Source organism: Tupaia chinensis, unplaced genomic scaffold (assembly GCF_000334495.1).
Source record: "Tupaia chinensis unplaced genomic scaffold, TupChi_1.0 Scaffold144171_2, whole genome shotgun sequence".
NCBI lineage: Eukaryota > Metazoa > Chordata > Mammalia > Scandentia > Tupaiidae > Tupaia > Tupaia belangeri.
The window spans coordinates 1,026,242-1,042,385 of NW_006204028.1; the positions used below are offsets into that span (position 1 = coordinate 1,026,242).

At 39.9% G+C, this 16,144-nt stretch overlaps 1 protein-coding gene across 2 annotated transcripts in view; it reads right to left on the minus strand.

Annotated features, from left to right (window-relative positions):
• The window catches only part of SPOP (speckle type BTB/POZ protein), a 70,573-nt gene extending 57,438 nt beyond the window's left edge, over positions 1-13,135 (minus strand). For both annotated transcript variants that reach the window (XM_027767350.1, XM_027767349.1), the window contains exon 1: positions 13,081-13,135. The gene's annotated coding sequence lies outside the window, so the exon portion shown is untranslated. The remainder of the gene's footprint in view (positions 1-13,080) is intronic.
• Positions 13,136-16,144: the final 3,009 nt, after the last annotated feature.

Consider the following 16,144-nt stretch of genomic DNA (forward strand, 5'->3'; position numbering starts at 1 on the left):
TAGGGAATTAAATAGCAAAATTGTAGGGCTGGCAGGTGGCATGGTGGTTAAGGGTGCTGGACTCCCACATGGCCTACCGTGGTTCAAGTCCCAGACCTGGTGACTTGCTTTCTCTTTCCTTCTCTCTCTTCCTGTCCCTCTCTGGTAAAATTATTTTAAATAAATAAATAAATAAAAAGTAAATAAACTTAAATAAAATAATTCTTTTTTACCAAAAAAACTGCCTACAGAGTGATGGGGTGGATACTTCTGAGCATACAGGTAGTACCTGTGCATTTTTTAAATTTTTATTTATTTAATGAAAGATAGAAGAGAAACAAGTACCCTCAACAAGGCCTCATTTTCATGGAAAAGAGACAGGTACCCTCCACAGAGTCTCATGCCACATTCCTCCCCTCCGCACTCTTAACCAGCCAGTGTCATGCACACAGGGAGGCCAGCAGAGATCGACCAGGAACCAAACTCCACCAAGCTCGAGCATGGAAGAAGAGTGTGCTGCCACTGTGTTTTGTCGCTGGGCCTGTGCTTGTAGTTTCTTTCTTCTGAATTAGCTAGAGGAAGTATGCTCTTACCAGAAGGAAGAGAGAGAGAAAAGAGAGAGGAAAAGTGAGAAAGCAACCCCCCCCCCAAGGGGGAACAGCTACAAAGCAATCCTTTCTCCATTTCTCCTGTTGGGATTGTGTTTTTCAAGCTGCTGGGTGGAGAACTCAAACTGTGCAGCAGGCCATGTGGGATCCAGCCACCTCCACCACCACACCAACAGCTGACCTGTGTGTGTTCTTTTCATAGAATACTTCATCTATGTTAAAATTTAAGTAAGCCTAGATCCAAAGGTCACTTTACAAACACAATACTTAGAACTAAGCCATATCCTGAGGCAAGAACAGATCTGAGAGAAAATACATAGGCATCTGATCTTCAAATTATATTTATTAATTTATTACTCTGGTTTCCATTTTAAGTTTTTAGTAGTTGTTTTTTTTTTTTTTAAAGTACTAAGCACATATATTCTTCTCAAATACTTAAAGATAGCGAATGTATTCATGAGACAGGTGGCTGCCCAAACTAGCTGTTAAGAAAGGAAGTCCTACTCAAACACTAGCAGCAGGCAGAGTGTGTTATTAGAGAAGAGTAACAGTTTTCATTTGTAACACCTCAGGATTCCAAGTGCTCAAAGCTCTGAGCAGGATCCAGGTTTAGAGGGAGAAAAACATGGAGCATGAAAATTAAAAATATACTCAACCTCACAATAGAGAATAAAGCACAGTGAATTAAAGACTCAAAAAAAAAAAAAAGTATAAGGGTTGGCCCAGTAGCACAGTAGTTAAAGGAAATTCCCACATGGACAACCACATGGTTCAAATCTCAGCCCTGGCAGCTTGTGTACATGTGTGCCTAAAATCTTGACAGGAGAGAGAAATGGAGGAGAAAGGATTACAGCCTGACCACATCCCACTAGGGGGTGCTTTCTCCCTCCCTCCCTCCTCCTCCTGTCTGTCTGTCTGTCTGTTTCTTTCTCTGGCAAGCACATGAGCCCTCCACCAATGTAAAAAACAGAGAAAAAAATTCCTAAGTGAAACCAATGGTCACTGAAACAAATGGTCCTTAAACAAAATGTATATATAAGACGGCAATTCTAATCTGAAATCAAGGCAAGGGCATACTTTAAAAATGCTTACCTAAGAATGCGCCAAGAAACTGACAAATTTCAGCTCTGTTAGAATCGTGTAACACAGGAACTGCACGAATGTCAGTGGAGATCACTAAACGGTGCCGCATTTGGGTGGAAAGTATCATAGGAGTTCGTAGTAAAAGGAACTTAGAAGGGAAAAGGTGAGCAATTACTGAAGTTATGAAAAACATCTATAAGATATGCGAGGATATGAGAAAATAAATATGCAAGATATCAAAATGCAAAGTTGCCAAATTTATCAGATTCCAAAAATAATCCTCAAGGAAAGAAAATCTCAGAGTTTTTCCCCTGGTAAAAAAGGATTGGTTTTCCAAATTATGGATGGTTATTCTCATCCATTTCCCTCCCTCCAATAATGACCGAAGTGCTGGACCAAGGAAAGAATATAAAATAATGAGATGTTCTTGACAAAATCAAATCACTGAAGCAAAAAACAGAGAGGAGAAAAGTCAGCAGGGAAATATGGAGGTTGTTCACTAGAGTTTCCTTCTATAATGGCCCCTGAAAAAGGAAGTAATTTAAATACCCATCAAGAGTTGTTGAAAAATGGTGACATATTCATCCAGTGAAATGAAAATGAAACAGCTAAAAGGGGAGACCTACCTAGATCTATATGTACTCACATGAATAGACTTTATAAAACATAAATAAAAGACTGCTATAGATTTACATTTATGAAAACATATGCATGTTCAACACATATATAATGTGTATAAAAATTTAACACATAAACCAATACATCTACACACACATCCACACTGGAAAGATATATACACTAAATTCATAGCAATCAGTTGTCTACAGAGTGAGGGTGGGAAATATTCAGAATTGAGAAAGCGGAAAAAAAGGACTTCAGCTGACACTGTTTGTCATAATCTCATGTTGTTTGACTTTTTGTTCTCTAAGCTCCAAGTCAATGAATTAAGGAAAAACAGTAAATTGAAAAAGTCAGAAAACAAAAACAACAAAACAATATCAAGATGATATTTTAAATAGGCAATAATGTAGTCTGAGGTACATTTTTAAAAAGCCAATGAATTGGGACCAGCAGGTGGCGTGTGGGTTGAGGCACTGGACTCTCACATGACTGACCAAGGTTCAAGTCCTGGACCCAGTGGCCTGAAAATCACAACAATAGGTAAATAAATAAATGTTGCAACCAGCAGATGACATAATGGTTACATCGCTGGACTCCCCAGTGGTAGACTGTGGTATGAACCCAGTGGCTTGAAACTCATTCCAGGCACGTGTGCATGTATGCCCAAAAGCCTGAGAGGAGAATGGAGAAGGGACTGTGGCATGGCCATGCCCCCTGGGGGGTGATTTCTTGCTTTCTTTCTTTCTCTCTGACAAGTGTACATGTCCTATAGCAAAAATCTCTCTAAATAAATGTGAAGGGAAAAATAGCCAATGACTTCAGTGCAGATATCCAGAATAATGAAAATCTTACGTTGGCAAAATATTTTCCCTAGACTTAATGGGAATCAGACACCACTGGGGTCACTTAGGCAGAGGGGGTCAAGTGACGAACTTTATATATTTGAGGAAGAAAGCACATCTTAAGACAAAAACAATGCTCACAGTACCCCACGTAGCTTCACAGAGACTGCACTTCCTTCTGCAGGTCATGTTTCCACAGAGAACCTTCTCTTTCCTCTCTACAGTCTACATTCTACCTTCTGAAGGAACCTGTCCTCCCTTTTTTTCTTAATTTTATTTATTCCCCTACGGATCAAACTCTCCTTTAATCACTTCAAATTTTTGTACCTGAAATCTCAAAGACAGATTGTTAAAGAACACTTCAGACTTTTATTTTTTGACTTATTGAAATAATTTAAGCTTTTTCTTTTCTCACGTTTTTCCTCCCTCTTGCTTTACTTTTTCCTCCCAACCTGTTTTTTCTTTTTCCCCCACTTCCATTCTCTTGTTAGCCAACAGTTGCTTTCAACTGCATGCAAGCCTCTGGCCTGTTATACTTTTCACTTTTTTTAAAGAGAGATTTTTATTATAGGGCACATACACCCAATGGAGAGACAGAAAGACAGAAAGCAAGAAATAACCCCTGGGGGGGAGGGGGATGGCCACACTGCAATCCCTTCTCCTCCATTCTCCTCTCGGGATTTTTGGCATGAATTTTAAGCCGCTGGGTCCAGGACTTGAACCAGTCGACTACATGAGAAGCCAGCGAAGTAACTATTACACCAGTTGCTGGCCCCAATACTTTTCACTTAAGAAAAAGATACTCCCAAGTAAACCAAACAAAATACTACTCACAATCTAAAGGTCAAATACAGGGACCAGCGGTTAGCGTAATGGCTATGTCACTCGACTCCCATGTAGTTGACCACGTTCATGTCCCAGAGTCGGTGGCTTAAAACTCACGCCAGGCACGTGTGCGTGCGTGCCCAAGATCCTGAGAGGAGAATGGAGGAGAAGGGATTGCAGCGTGGCCATAGTTTTCATTTGTAACACCTCAGGATTCCAAGTGCTCAAAGCTCTGAGCAGGATCCAGGTTTAGAGGGAGAAAAACATGGAGCATGAAAATTAAAAATATACTCAACCTCACAATAGAGAATAAAGCACAGTGAATTAAAGACTAAAAAAAAAAAAAAAGTATAAGGGTTGGCCCAGTAGCACAGTAGTTAAAGGAAATTCCCACATGGACAACCACATGGTTCAAATCTCAGCCCTGGCAGCTTGTGTACATGTGTGCCTAAAATCTTGACAGGAGAGAGAAATGGAGGAGAAAGGATTACAGCCTGACCACATCCCACTAGGGGGTGCTTTCTCCCTCCCTCCCTCCTCCTCCTGTCTGTCTGTCTGTTTCTTTCTCTGGCAAGCACATGAGCCCTCCACCAATGTAAAAAACAGAGAAAAAAATTCCTAAGTGAAACCAATGGTCACTGAAACAAATGGTCCTTAAACAAAATGTATATATAAGACGGCAATTCTAATCTGAAATCAAGGCAAGGGCATACTTTAAAAATGCTTACCTAAGAATGCGCCAAGAAACTGACAAATTTCAGCTCTGTTAGAATCGTGTAACACAGGAACTGCACGAATGTCAGTGGAGATCACTAAACGGTGCCGCATTTGGGTGGAAAGTATCATAGGAGTTCGTAGTAAAAGGAACTTAGAAGGGAAAAGGTGAGCAATTACTGAAGTTATGAAAAACATCTATAAGATATGCGAGGATATGAGAAAATAAATATGCAAGATATCAAAATGCAAAGTTGCCAAATTTATCAGATTCCAAAAATAATCCTCAAGGAAAGAAAATCTCAGAGTTTTTCCCCTGGTAAAAAAGGATTGGTTTTCCAAATTATGGATGGTTATTCTCATCCATTTCCCTCCCTCCAATAATGACCGAAGTGCTGGACCAAGGAAAGAATATAAAATAATGAGATGTTCTTGACAAAATCAAATCACTGAAGCAAAAAACAGAGAGGAGAAAAGTCAGCAGGGAAATATGGAGGTTGTTCACTAGAGTTTCCTTCTATAATGGCCCCTGAAAAAGGAAGTAATTTAAATACCCATCAAGAGTTGTTGAAAAATGGTGACATATTCATCCAGTGAAATGAAAATGAAACAGCTAAAAGGGGAGACCTACCTAGATCTATATGTACTCACATGAATAGACTTTATAAAACATAAATAAAAGACTGCTATAGATTTACATTTATGAAAACATATGCATGTTCAACACATATATAATGTGTATAAAAATTTAACACATAAACCAATACATCTACACACACACATCCACACTGGAAAGATATATACTAAATTCATAGCAATCAGTTGTCTACAGAGTGAGGGTGGGAAATATTCAGAATTGAGAAAGCGGAAAAAAAGGACTTCAGCTGACACTGTTTGTCATAATCTCATGTTGTTTGACTTTTTGTTCTCTAAGCTCCAAGTCAATGAATTAAGGAAAAACAGTAAATTGAAAAAGTCAGAAAACAAAAACAACAAAACAATATCAAGATGATATTTTAAATAGGCAATAATGTAGTCTGAGGTACATTTTTAAAAAGCCAATGAATTGGGACCAGCAGGTGGCGTGTGGGTTGAGGCACTGGACTCTCACATGACTGACCAAGGTTCAAGTCCTGGACCCAGTGGCCTGAAAATCACAACAATAGGTAAATAAATAAATGTTGCAACCAGCAGATGACATAATGGTTACATCGCTGGACTCCCCAGTGGTAGACTGTGGTATGAACCCAGTGGCTTGAAACTCATTCCAGGCACGTGTGCATGTATGCCCAAAAGCCTGAGAGGAGAATGGAGAAGGGACTGTGGCATGGCCATGCCCCCTGGGGGGTGATTTCTTGCTTTCTTTCTTTCTCTCTGACAAGTGTACATGTCCTATAGCAAAAATCTCTCTAAATAAATGTGAAGGGAAAAATAGCCAATGACTTCAGTGCAGATATCCAGAATAATGAAAATCTTACGTTGGCAAAATATTTTCCCTAGACTTAATGGGAATCAGACACCACTGGGGTCACTTAGGCAGAGGGGGTCAAGTGACGAACTTTATATATTTGAGGAAGAAAGCACATCTTAAGACAAAAACAATGCTCACAGTACCCCACGTAGCTTCACAGAGACTGCACTTCCTTCTGCAGGTCATGTTTCCACAGAGAACCTTCTCTTTCCTCTCTACAGTCTACATTCTACCTTCTGAAGGAACCTGTCCTCCCTTTTTTTCTTAATTTTATTTATTCCCCTACGGATCAAACTCTCCTTTAATCACTTCAAATTTTTGTACCTGAAATCTCAAAGACAGATTGTTAAAGAACACTTCAGACTTTTATTTTTTGACTTATTGAAATAATTTAAGCTTTTTCTTTTCTCACGTTTTTCCTCCCTCTTGCTTTACTTTTTCCTCCCAACCTGTTTTTTCTTTTTCCCCCACTTCCATTCTCTTGTTAGCCAACAGTTGCTTTCAACTGCATGCAAGCCTCTGGCCTGTTATACTTTTCACTTTTTTTAAAGAGAGATTTTTATTATAGGGCACATACACCCAATGGAGAGACAGAAAGACAGAAAGCAAGAAATAACCCCTGGGGGGGAGGGGGATGGCCACACTGCAATCCCTTCTCCTCCATTCTCCTCTCGGGATTTTTGGCATGAATTTTAAGCCGCTGGGTCCAGGACTTGAACCAGTCGACTACATGAGAAGCCAGCGAAGTAACTATTACACCAGTTGCTGGCCCCAATACTTTTCACTTAAGAAAAAGATACTCCCAAGTAAACCAAACAAAATACTACTCACAATCTAAAGGTCAAATACAGGGACCAGCGGTTAGCGTAATGGCTATGTCACTCGACTCCCATGTAGTTGACCACGTTCATGTCCCAGAGTCGGTGGCTTAAAACTCACGCCAGGCACGTGTGCGTGCGTGCCCAAGATCCTGAGAGGAGAATGGAGGAGAAGGGATTGCAGCGTGGCCATCCCCCCTGGGGGGTGATTTCTCGCTTTCTGTCTCTCTGTCTCCCTCTGTCTGTCTGGCAAGCGCACGTGCCCTATAGCAAAAACCTTTCAAAAAAAAAGATCAAATACAGGAGAAAAAACTTAAAAAGTAAAAAATACTGGTTTTTACTACCTTTCATTTTAGCATTATGGCTAAGAATAACATTCTATAGCAAATAAGAGCAAAATCAACATCCTTGTCAACTTTCATTTTATCATCTTTATAGCACTTAAATTTATCCAGAGTCCTCTGTTCCATACAGCCGAGTACTGTGGTCCAGTAGAAACCAAGATTCACAGTGGAGGCAGAGCCTCTGCACTGCCCCTCTCCCCCACCCTCCTAGTCTGCTTTAAAAGGCCTTCCAAGGTCCTTGGAGTTAAATACTTTGGGCTATGTAACCACTCCCTCACACACAGTGTTCAATGCTTCACAGTCTTCAAAGTACTCTGACACCCATGATCTTATTTGGGATTTTTAACAGCTCTGTCAGGCATGCAGAGCAAAGATTTTACAAATAAGGAAACAGAAGCTCAGGTTCGATTTGTCACAGTCACATGTCTATTACGGGGCTTGAGTTCAGAACTCAAATCTTTTAACTCCTAATCCAATACTTTGTCATTCCTTTGATTTGGTGATTCTTAAATCAGGTGTGGTCTTTTATTCAACATGTAGGAGTTGGAAAAATAATCTGTGAGGAGATGCATTTATATACCCTAGCTTTCAACTTCTATTTCATTTTCAAGTGGCAACTCCATAGAAAAGTATGCTCTTTTGTTCTAATGAATTCTCAGCACTATTATTAATGGAGACCTCAGCAAATCATTGATAGGTTCATGCCCACTTCCAAGACCAGACTCTGGGAACGGATCTTATATCTATCTTTTACAACGACTTTTCATGCTCTAGCACTTAATCATCATTAATTTTTTAAAATAAAATGTCTAGTATTCTAACATGTCAGAGTAATTTTCTAGACTGGGAGTTTCCAAGAAATCAGTGCCCTAACAGAGATCTCACTCTGTCCCTTGTCACAAGCTTACAAAATTAAAAGGCTCCGTTCCTAAATTAGATTCATGTGTCAGTAATAATGGAGACTCCTTCTGAGAAATGTGTCTTAAGGCAGTTTCATCCTCCAAACATCACACAGTGTACTTCACAAACCTAGAGGCCACAGCCTACTACACTCCTAGGCTATGTGGTAGCTCTATATGCTCTTTATGGGACGACGTCACGCCTGCAGTCTGATGTTGACCAAAACATCATTATGCGAAACATGACTTAATCTGAAGTGTCTAACATGACTAAAATACGAAATGGCACGATCTTCAACATAGTTGCTCAAGCCCAAACCCTATCTTTTCATATGGCATCAGCAAGTCCTGTCAGGTGTCCTACTTCTCAACACACAGCACATTCATCCATTTCTGTCCCAGACATGGTTTTTCCTCATCTGAATGGTGTTCACTGGTTCCTAACTGATCTCTCAGCTCCCTTTGTAGCCCACACTGTTCCGCTGTTCCTGTTCAGAAGAGCAGCCACAATGAGCTTTTAAAATGTAAATCAGATTATGTCACTCTTCTAATTTAACACACTTAGGATAAAATTCAACCTCTTTATTTGACCCTATAGGGTCCTTTTATAACAAGTTGACTTACCAGCTCAAATTCATGGCCTACCCTCTCCCTCGTCACTAACTTCACCCCAGCCACACTGGCCTTCCTATGAACAAACAGAGCTTATTTCCATCTTGGGACCTCTGCACTATCTTTCCTCAGCCTGGAAGATCATTCTCCCAGATCTACACTTCTGGGGTTTTATTTCTTTCTTTTCTTTCTTTTTTTTTTTTTTTTTGGAGAGGTTTTTGCTATAGGATGCATGCGCTCACCAGAAAGACAGAGACAAAGAGATAGATAGAAAGCGAAAAATCACCCCCCAGGGGGGATGGCCACTCCGCAATCCCTTCTCTTCCATTCTTGGGCCCGCATGTACACACGCCGGGCGAGAGTTTAAGCTGCCAGGTCCGGGACTCGAACCGCGGTAGACTACGTGGGAGTCCAGCGACATAGCCATTACTCTAACTGCTGGTCCCTTTAACCTCTTTTTAAAAAAGTCTTCTATGACCATAGTCAAAGGAAGCAGTCCCACTCCTCCCCCTTCTATGAATGTTTCACATGAATGAGTCCTCTACACTGTCTATAGTCCAATCATCTTCTGGATTACAAAGTCACGCAGGTCCAGTAGCATCTATCAAACTCTCTTTTTAAAAAATTATTGAATTTTTATTTTATCATGATTATTATTTAAATTTTCCACAGAGCACATGCACTCACCAGAGAGAAACAGAGAACAGAGAGAGAGGCAAAAAGTGAGAAAGCAAGCTGCCAGATCCGGGACTCTTAACCATAGTTGGCCACAGGTGAGTCCAGAGCCCCAACCACATCATCTGCTGGCCTTCTCTTTTTCCTTTGAGTGCGAAAATTTTTAAACAGAGGGGGTTAGCAGGTGCCATGGTAGTTAAGGTGCTGGACTTTCACATGGTAGACTATGGTTTGAGTCCCAGATCTGATGGCTTGAAAATCACACCAGGTGTGAGTGCACGCATACTCAAAAATCCCAAGAGAATGAAGGAACTGCAGTGTGGCCATACCCCAGGGGGTATTTTCTCACTTTCCCTCTCTGTCTCTCTCTGCCTCTCTTAGGCAAGTACACGTGCTCTATGGCAAAAACCTGGAAAAAAAATTTAAACAAAGCTATAATCTTGGAAATTTTTTTCTAGGGGCCAGTCCGTGGTGTAATGGTTGAGGCACTGGACTCTCACATGGTCGACTGCCATTCAAGTCCCAGAGATTTGAAACTCATACCTGGCACGTATGCATGTGTGCCCAAGATCCCAAGAGGAGAATGGAGAAGGGATTGTGACAGGGCCATCCCCCTTGGGGGTAATTTCTCACTTTCTGTCTCTCTGGCAAGTGTATGTGCCCTACAGCAAAAATCTCTCTAAAAACATTTTTTTCTAGCATTTTTCTTAGGCCTCTTTTCTATATATCATATATCTTATATAGAATATTTACAGTTTACATACTATATATAGATATAAAATTATATTATCACACCTCTAGGCTTTTTCTTTCTAGTTTGTTATTTTTTTGCTAGAGGGTGTGTTAGCTCAAGGAAGACAGACATACAGAGAGAAAGATGGAAAGTGAGAACTCATGGCCATACTGTAACCCCTTCTTCTCCTGTTAGGATACTGGGCAGGGGCCAGCAGACGGCATGGTGGTTAAGGCACTGGACACTCCCACATGGCCGACCACAGTCTGAGTCCCAGACTTGGCTTGCTTTCTCACTTTCCTTTTCTCTGTCTTTCTTTAGTCAAATGGAAATAAATGAATGAATAAATAAAATTAAATAATTATTTTTAAAAAAGGATATTGGGCAGACATGTACATGTGCCTGCCATTTAAAAACTGATGAGTCCAGGACTCAAACAATTCGGTTGGTCATGTGGGATCCAGCAGCCTTAACCTGCATGCCACCTGCTGGCCCGACTCTGCCTTTATTTTTTATTTGCCTTAAAGAAATCATTCATGGGACCAGCAAGTAGCGTAATGGCTATGTCACTGGACTCCCATGTAGTTGACCACAGTTTGAGTCCTGGATCCGATGGCTTAAACTCATGCCAGGTGCATGTGCATGCATGCCCAAGATCCCGAGAGGAGAATGAAGAAGGGATTGCGGCATGGCCATCCCCCTGGAGGGTGATTTCTCGCTTTCTGTCTCTCTGTCTCTCTCTGTCTTTCTGGCGAGTGCACGCACCCTATAGCAAAACCTCTCCAAAATATAAATAAATAAATAAATAAATCGTTTTTCTGAGTCTTACTCTATGGTACATAATTTCTTTTCTATTTTTTCTTTTCTTTCCTGTTTTTTATGTTTTATTTTGTTTTCCCTATAGGGGCATGCACTTGTCAAAGAGAACGAGAGAGTGCAAGAGCAAGGGAAAGTGAGACATCACCTCCCAGGGAAGATGACTATGCTGCAATCCCTTTCTCCAGTCTCCTCTCAGGATTTTGGATATGCATGCTCACACTCCCAGCACTGATTTTCTTTAAGAGATTTTTGCTATAGGGCACATGCACTCACCGGAAAGACAGAGACAAAGAGACAGAAAGTGAGAAATCAGCCCCTGGGGAGAAAACCACACCACAATCCCTTTTCCTTCAGTCTCCTCTTGAGATTTTGGGAACGCACACACATGCACCCAACATGAGTTTTAAGCCTCCAGGGTCTGGGATTCAAACCATGGTTGACTACGTGCGAGACCAGTAATGTAACCATTACATCATCTGCTGGTCCCAAGGCTTATTTTCAAGCCACTGGGTCTGAAATGAGAACAGCACTGTCAGCCATGTGGGATCTAGTACCTTAACCTCTACACCACCTGCTGGTCCCATAGTTTATTTTCTATCAACTGAAGAAAACAACTGATCAAAATTAAAATGGGGCACCCAGCTTCGTTTTCCAGGGTGGGAAGCTGGCTCATAAATTAAAAAAAAAAAAAATTTAAAGAGATGAGTACTTTTAGAAATGAAATCATAAAGCAAATCTGAATAGATTTACTGAAGCAGTACTTGTTTACTGTTGAACTTTAACCACTTTTGCTCACCCAGCTTGTCCTGATCTTGTAAGAAATGCCTAACCTCTGATTATCACATACTCAGAGCAGTATGCCACAAACAGGACTGTTTTCCCCAGATATCTATATCTATATATATATATAGATATAGATATAATCTTTAAAGAAAGACCTAGTAGCTTTGTTGTGTAAGTCTGCCTGCGGGCACAGGCCCTGGCGAGGGCTGAGAGACCTAAGACTGGCTCCAGCTGCAGAGGGAAAGCCTCCTGGAGCCATGACTCTGGTCAGCAAATCAGACCTATACCAGTTTCAGTCCTTAATTTGCACATAAGGAAGAGACTGAGGACTTGGGTGGGAAATGTCTCCACAAAAGATCCTATCTTTTTATTTTAGCAGAAGTAAATTTGAGAATCATCTCCTGTCCTCCTTGCTCAGTAGAGCCTTTCTTTTTCTCCTCTGTAATCCTGGTGTTTCTGTGTTCTGCCCTTACTGTGCTTTAGGCACCTATTTGGGTTCATTAACAGATTAAAGATTTAAGTAATATTAACAGTTTTAACAAGTGTCTTATAGGGTAATGCTAAAGATTAAGGAAATCTGCTAATACTACACAATTTTTCCAGAGTAAAAGACTAAGCTGATCTGAAAAAGTGAGGGCGTTCTTTGCTATCAGCCTGAACATTCTCTGAAGGCAAGGGACTTGTACTCAGAGCACCCTGTATTGTTCCTGCACACAGGTGTTTCATGAATGTTTGATGAATAAAGGGATATGATATTTTTAGAGATATAGACAAACTTAATAGTATCCAGTTAAATTATTTTTTTTGTTTTAAAGGTAAGGAAACGAAACCCCAAAGTGGCCTAGTGACTTGCCCAACATGATGTATACAAGAGGCTGGTAGCAGAGCTTAGATGGGCTTGAAAAAGGAGATAGTGGGTACAAAAATTTCTGTGTGGGCAAAGGAAAAAGAATGCATGTGCAAGGGCAGCAGGTGGTGAGGTGGTTAAGGCACTGTGTTCACACATGGCTGACAGTGGTTCAAGTCCCAGACCCAGAGGCTTGATTTCTCTCTCTCTCTCTGGTGAGCACACATGTCCTATAGCAAGTTAAATAATAATAATAATATTATTATTATTATAAATAAAATTTAAAAGAGAAAAAGAATGCATCAGAGGAAAAACAATCAAACTATAATTAAGAACAATGGGTTCGATTATGATTATTAGTTAAGCTGAAATAAGGCAAGAACACATTTATGAGGCATTACGCTTACCTGTTATGTAAAGTCCAAGTGGATCAATTAAATTCTCTCCATATCAGAAGGGACACTAGAAACAAACCAGAAAACACATCCAACGGTGACATCCCCCAAACTTTCCAATCTTACCTAATGTGACTGTTCAAATTAAGTCAACTGTCAAGATACCCAATTCCACTGTTTAGTCAACATTCACAATAAAATTAATTAAAGTGACTATACAAACTGGATTCCTCCCTAAGGCTATGGGCTACAAATAAAAATTTGCAACTCTATTTGTTCTCGGCCCATATAGCCTTTTTTCCCTTTCAATTCAATCGAACTTTTTTACACACTGAAATGGCACAAACATAATTTGAATCTGATCCTCAAGATGTGAAGAGGCTTATTATTATATTCTCAAAACTTTCCTTCAAAGCAAAGATTTCATCCTACTGGCCTAATCAAATCGTGAAATAGAGTACCAATTTTGACAAAGGCCTATGGGTCATTTAGATCTGGGAAGAGTAAGTTTTCCCCACCTATACTAGTAGTATAACCACAAGTAAAGATGGATTTTAATCTTAAGTCTTAGTACTAGTAAATGTGTTTCAAGCCTTAAAGTCAACCAACCATAAAAAATATTCATTGAATGCAGTTTGAATGTCTAGTCCCATGCTGAATTGCCAATCCCACCATTACCGATTTCTATGCTTGGTTTGAATACAGAGAAATTGTTTCTAGTTTCAAGAGCTAGAAAAAGACTCAGCTTATAGTTAAAAGAAGAACTGCTCATATTTTCAAGAACTGACAGTTCTCAATGTATAAAATTTCCTCTCTTAGACAAATTCCTACATCTTTTACAGTACATTTTGCCTTTAAACAAGCCATTTAGAAGTCACAAAGACTGAGCTATCCTCATGGCCTGGGGGTTAAGGGAACCACATCCTACATGGCCGACCATACAGTTCAAGTCCCAGATCCACCAGCTTGAAAAACATACCAGGTGTGTGTGCATTTATGTGTGCCCAGAATCCTGACAGGATAAATGCATGTGCTCACACCCACACTCTTATGCACAAGTGGCCTGCTCTCTGACAATAAAAAAAAGTGTACGTTGATACTTCCTTGCAGTGCTTGTAAGAGAAGATACTGACAGAAAATAAATTTCTATTCAAGTCGAGTAAGTGGACAACTTGTACTGCAAATTCTATGAATCCCAAGAAGGCCTAGTTCTGTTTTAGATGAGGATGCTAAGTCCTCTACATATAATCTTGCATTTATCCAAAGATGGTTATCAGCACAGTGAAAAGTGAAGTTAGTACCTTGTCTTTGTCACTGACATAGGATCTCTATTAATTCAGCTGTTACTCTCAAATTAAATGAGACAGTGTGTAATTCCAGAGGTGTGAGCTGTGTTAATAAAGTACACAGGAAGCAAATTAAAGTGTTTTTTAATTAAAAAGTAGTTTCTATTGAGTAACTATTAAATTAATTGACAGCATCCACTTCAGAAATTATCATCTTAATTTCAACAGGAAGTATTTTGTAAAGAATCACATAAAGACAACCCTAAAAGTGTAGGTGTGTCTGCATGTGGGGAGGGGGGAAGATATGAGTTCCTAAAACCAAAATAAACATGCACTAAGTTCACACTTGATTTTTCTATTACATGCTATTATAAATATTTATTACATCTTTTAGAATATGCTATCAAAGGCCAGAAGGTGGCATGGAGGTTAAGGCAACTATATGTCTCTCTATGGTGAGTGCATACACCATATGGCAAAAACCTTAAAAAAAGAAAAGAAAAAAAAAAAACCCTGCCCTCTAGTCTCTTCTATTATTGGGGATAATGAAAACACAAATCTCAGTTTTAAGCATTAACAGGAAGCACTCACAGTCAAAGCCAACTTACATACACCTAATGAAAAAGAAGCAAGAAATGGTTGTAAGTGATTCTGCGGGGACCAGCAGATGTCATAATGGTTAGTTGCTAGACTCCCACGTAGTCAACCGTGGTTCAAGTCCCAGACCTAGTGACTTAAAACAATGCTGGGCACGTATGCGTGCCCAAGATCCTGAGAGAAAAATGAAAGAGAAGGGACTGCAGCATGGCCATTCCCCCTGGGGGGTGATTTCTTGCTTTCTGTCTCTGTCTCTCAGGCAAGTGCACATGCCCTAAAGTAAATATCTCTCTCTAAAAAACAAAAATAAATGGTTCTGCAGAAACCAAGTTAACCAAGCACAAGTCCTACACTGAGGGCCAGAAACATTTCTTTCAGATGAGGGTAGTTTCTAGTCCTTGTTCTGACTACACCACAAAGTACTGATAGAGTCCAGCTGCAGACACTGGGCTCAGAGCAGACAGTTCCAGGTACCCAACAGGGCAACAACTGGAAAAGCGTGGGGGAGTTAGTAACTATTAGGTTGCAAGGAAAGTCATGACGTATTTTTCTGGTTTTATATGTAAGAATGCATCATGACTTTCCCAATGACCCAATAAATGGAGCAGAAAGTGAAATTTAAAGGCTATTTGGCAATCATCCAGCTCATCTATTATAAAAAAATTATGTAGGAGGTCCCCAAATTCTACCACTAATAAAGACACTCTTACCTGCAGGAATATGAGTTGGGTAGGCCTTTTAAGACTAGTTGCGGCTAAAGAAAAATGAAAAGTCTTCTAGATGCTGGCAATTCTACCAAATAGAGTTTAGCATCCCAGGATGAATTTCACAGATTAATAGCTAAAAATTTTAGGTTAAGAATTTCTAAATAAAAAACTCAAACCAAAAAGAATAAATATTCCAATCATAGAATTAAAGAGGCAGGCCTCAGACTAAAATGAAATAATTATCGTTTCCAAGACACACAAGAATCCATGTCTTGGATTTGAGACTGGTATTAAGAGGCAGTGGATCAAAGAGAAAAAAATAAATGACTACTTGAAACTAATCCAAAAATCAAATCCAAAGACATTCAGTTTAACACTGAGCTTGCTAATACTGTCAAGAACAAAGTAAAACAATGTTTGGGGTTGCTATGATAAACGGCAAGCTACTATGACATAGAAGAAAGTAACAGTTCATCATTGGCTGAA